Consider the following 4812-nt stretch of genomic DNA (forward strand, 5'->3'; position numbering starts at 1 on the left):
GTTAATTAAACATGATGTTTTTCTTTGTAGCCTCTTAGATCAGGCACTACTGACGAAGTGGTCAGGGGTTCAATTATCACTGAATATTAAATATCTTGAAGCATTTGCTTTTCAACTACAACTACACACCAGCTACATCCAAAGAATGTTTGTAAAATATGCATAGTCATTCCCCAGCCAAGATTTATTCAACAGTAGTCTCTAGAGAGTGAAGACCAAAATCTGTGCTGGTGTAACCTCAGCATTGAGCGGTCATGGCCAGAAAAGATCACCTTAGACCTTCCCATTACCAAAGCTAAAACAGACTCCCAATTTTATGTCCTCTAATATAGGAAGCATGTCTGAGTGTAAATATGTACATGTAATAATTTGTGATGAATGTTCAATGTGTTTAATAGCTCTCCCTTGCAGAATATTTTTTTCCCTGCTCATATTTTCAAGCCTGTCTTGACTAAAGTGGACTTCATGCCCTAGACCCGTACCCCTCTCAGTCTTATGCATATGTGTTAAGTCACTTCCATTGCATCCGACTCTGTGTGACCCTGCAGACTGTAGCGCACCAGGCTCCTCAGTCCATGGGATTCTCCAGGTAGGAATTCTGGAGTGGGTTGCTATGCCTTCCTCCAGGGGATGGATCTTCTTGACCTTGGTCGGTCAAACCCACGTCTCTTCTGCCTCTAGCCTTGGCAGGCATGTTCCTTACCACTGGTGCCACCTAGGAAGTCTTACTTGATAAATTATTCTCTGTGAACCTGGCCTTTACAAACTTGAGAAAGTTCATAACTTTCTTGTAATTGTTTTCTATGTGTGATGGAGGAGAATTGTTGTTACTAACCTGCAAAATTACTGTGAGCAGAAACCACCCAACATATGGAAGGAATAGGATACAGTATTGTTTACCAAATAGTGATAATCCTAAAAATCTACACCACCTGGAAAGTGAGAAGATTTATAAAAATCACAAAATTGGGAACGAACAGTATTAAATCCTGTGTTTGTCTTAGTTTCTTATACACTCAGAAATGCCTCCTACTAAGAATTTCCAACATAAGCTCCAATTCAATTGTTCTCTCATATATAGTATGTAGAGGAAAACTGACTTATTGGCAGTTATAAAGGAGACAAAAAAAAAAAAAAAAAAACTTGCCCAAAATGCTGAAGTTGTGAAAGCAAGTATCAGAGGCAGAAATGATCAGGATTCTGCATAAAGTACTAGCAGTTTTGTGGCTGAATTTGCAGCTTTGGAACTTACAAACACCTGACTGGCAGACTCCTCATTTTCTATCTCTTCTGCCAGATATGTTCCCTTTTGAAAATAACTGTGGGTTTCTTTTTTTTTTTTTTTAAGTCACTCTGCAAAGTGATAGTAAATGTTATCAAATTTGTATACAGTTATATGCCCTTGACTGTAAGTGAAGTCGCTCAGTTGCGTCTGACTCTGAAACCCCGTGGACTGTAGCCCATCAGGGTCCTGTGTCCATGGGATTCTCCAGGCAAGAATACTGGAGTGGGTTGCCATTTCCTTCTCCAGGGGAATCTTCCCGACCCAGGGATCGAACTAAGGTCTCTCGCATTGCAGGCAGACGCTTTAACCTCTGAGCCACCAGGGAAGCCCATGACAAAAATATATTACATTAAATTTCATAGAAACAACCTTGAAAAATGGAAAAAAGAAATGCTTGTCATGGTGGATTACAAGTTCTCAATGAAGAGACTTTCCTATTTTGAGGCAATACGTTTTATTTTGTTGATGTACTGTTATTATCTTCATGTTACAGACAGTAATCTGAATAGGAAACCACCAAGGTAACATAGCTGATACGTGGATAGAAGCCACGTACAGTGTATGTCCTAGACATCATGGAATGTTGGCTTTCTGTCTGGTGCTCCAGAGATGTGTGGGCATGCCTTGCAGGTTTAGGAAAGTCTGGGGCACTGGAAGAAGTAATGGCTAGCTTCACTCTCATCCCATGAGCCCACATCCTGTTCCCACTGTCCAGTGTTCACTTTTTATGGTTTCTTCTCCATCTGTCTTTTTTCAAAAATAATTTTCTATATTGTTTTGGCTGTACTGCGTAGCAGATGGGATCTTAGTTCCCTGACCAGGGATCGAACCTGTGTCCCCTGTATTGGAAGCACAGAGTCTTAACCACTGGACCATCAGGGAAGTCCCTCCATCTTGCCTTATCTTTCTCATCAATCGTTTTTCTAGGCTTTCAAAATATATGACTAACCATTAACAGAGAAATTAGCTTTGAAATTTCTTTTAGCTGTTTTATGTTCTGATACCTACATATGGATTCACTTTTTTTTTTCATTGATTTCCCCATCTTTATACTCACATGACTGTGAAGCTTCATAAAAATCCTGAGATTTTCCTGGGTGGGCCACAAAGACATTCTCACTCTGTCAAATCCTCCAAGAGCTCTTTTTAAATTCATCATCAGTCTAGAAATTTAAACCAACACTGAAAACCAAGGGCCTGAAAGATTTATATCAGCTTTTAAATCTCCTCCCCAGTGTTCTGGGGCTGTGTCAACATAGGCAGAGAGAAGTGAAGAGCCAAGGGTATTTAAGAATCCCACAGAGTGAGAAGTGAAGGTCTTAGAGATCTTTTAACCATCCTCCTCCGTTTTAAATGTAAGAAATGGAATCAAAAACCAATAGTAGAACTGTAACTGCCTACCTGCTATCTGGGTGATTCTGATAATAATGGACTATTGTGGAGAAAAAAATTCATAATGTAATAAAAGTGTTTGATTTTTTCCCAAAGATTGGCATCTTTAACTAATTACTATTTTTCTGAAATTAACACAGCCAATGAGTAACTCCTACATAAGAAGAATTTCGTAAATACCATAAAATCAATTCAGTTCAGCAATCAGTTGTTGAATGTTTGTTTATTGGGTTATGTTTAAACATTCTGTGTCATCCCACAGTTAAGATAGCCACAAAAATACATAAATGTAAAGAGTTAATATAACTAACTGAATTTTTTAAAAGAAGAGCTAAAAATTTTTTAATGTAAAGAAAATAGTAAAGCCAAAAGTAAGATAAGCACGTAAAAAAACTAAAAATAGAAATGCCCCTGATGGTCCAATGATTAAGACTCTGTGCTTCCAATGCAGGGGGTACAGGCTTGATCTCTGGTCAGGAAACTAAGATCCCACATGCCTCATGGGGCAGCCAAAAACATAAATAAATAAAACTACCATGTCATGCAGCAATTCCACTCCCTTGGTATATATCTGGGAAAAGTGAAAACATTAATTTGAAAAGATACACATACCCCAGTGTTCATAGCAGCATTATTTACAATGGCTATGCCATTGGGTATGTGTACACACACACACACACACACACACACACACACACACACACACACACACACATTGGCATGTTACTCAGCCATTAAAAAGAATGAAATTCTGCCATTTGCAGCATTGTGGATGGACCTAGAGAATATTATGTTTAGCGAAATAAGTCAAAGACAAATACTGTATGATATCACTTATATATGGAACAAAAAAAAATACATAAAGGAATGTATATGCAAAACAGAAAGAGACTCACAGATTTAGGGAAAAAAAAAAACTTGTGGTTTCCACAGGGGGAAAAAGAAGGGTGGATAGACAAATTAGGGGTATGAGGTTAAGAGGTATAAACTGCTGTGTATAAAATAGATAAGCAACAAGGATATACTCTATAGCATAGGGAATTATACCCATTATCTTACAATAATCTATAATGGAATATAATCTGCAACATACTAAATTACTGTGCTGTATATTTGAAACTAATATACTATTATAAATCAACTATATTTCAGTTTCAGAGAAGGCAATGGCAGCCTGCTCCAGTACTCTTGCCTGGAAAATCCCATGGACAGCGGAGCCTGGTAGGCTGCAGTCCATGGAGTCGCTAAAAGTCGGGCACGACTGAGTGACTTCACTTTCACTTTTCACTTTCATGCATTGGAGAAGAAAATGGCAACCCACTCCAGTGTTCTTGCCTGGAGAATCCCAGGGACAGAGGAACCTAGTTGGCTGCCATATATGGGATCGCACAGAGTCAGACATGACTGAAGCGACTTAGCAGCAGCAGCAGTAGCTTAGCAGCAGCATACTTCAGTTTAAAAAGAAAATCTATGCTATCAAACTCTGGAGAGATACCTAAAAGAAAACCAAGTCCCTAATAAACACAGAGAGGAAAGCTGATTAACTCCAAGATTCATAGTTGCTGTAATAATCAAGGAAATCATTTGTCAGGATACTATACAACATTCCAAGATTTTAAAAAAATCTGAGAAATGTTTCTTGTTTTAGTGAGTGTCTACAATTTGCCATGTACACACACACACAAAATCGGCTGAATGCTGTTGTAATTGGACCTGTGATTCATTTGGAAAAGACATTAAAAACAAACTATGATATGAATAAATGAGTGCTGTTGTAGTGGTTCCAAAATAATATTATGAGATTACAGAAGGAGGAAGAATTCTGAATGGTGGGATTTGAGAATACTTCCTGGAAGAAGTGGCCTATCGACAGGGCCTTGAAAGCTGCCCAGCTTTGCAAATGAAACAAAACAGCTTTCTTCTTTTGCTAATCAATTGTAGAAAAGTATAATTCTTCAGTATCATGTGACAATGACATATTTTTATTTCCTCTGCCATCTAGAATTGTTGTCAATGAACATTGACTAATCTGTGTGATATTTATCAAAGCCACACTTAGTAACTGCAGTGATCTTTTAAAATAAAAAGTAAGGTACGTTAGAAAGGTCTCAGCATAAAGGAAGCATTAACATCTC

The 4812-nt window shown here is 38.1% G+C and overlaps 1 non-coding gene across 1 annotated transcript; it reads right to left on the minus strand.

Annotated features, from left to right (window-relative positions):
* Positions 1-2094: 2094 nt before the first annotated feature.
* Positions 2095-2167, minus strand: TRNAG-UCC (transfer RNA glycine (anticodon UCC)). Its single transcript has one exon. It is a non-coding gene; the product is annotated as a tRNA-Gly (tRNA).
* Between the last annotated feature and the right edge of the window lie 2645 nt (positions 2168-4812).

Source organism: Ovis aries, chromosome 26, assembly GCF_016772045.2.
Source record: "Ovis aries strain OAR_USU_Benz2616 breed Rambouillet chromosome 26, ARS-UI_Ramb_v3.0, whole genome shotgun sequence".
In the NCBI taxonomy this organism is placed as follows: Eukaryota; Metazoa; Chordata; class Mammalia; order Artiodactyla; family Bovidae; genus Ovis; species Ovis aries.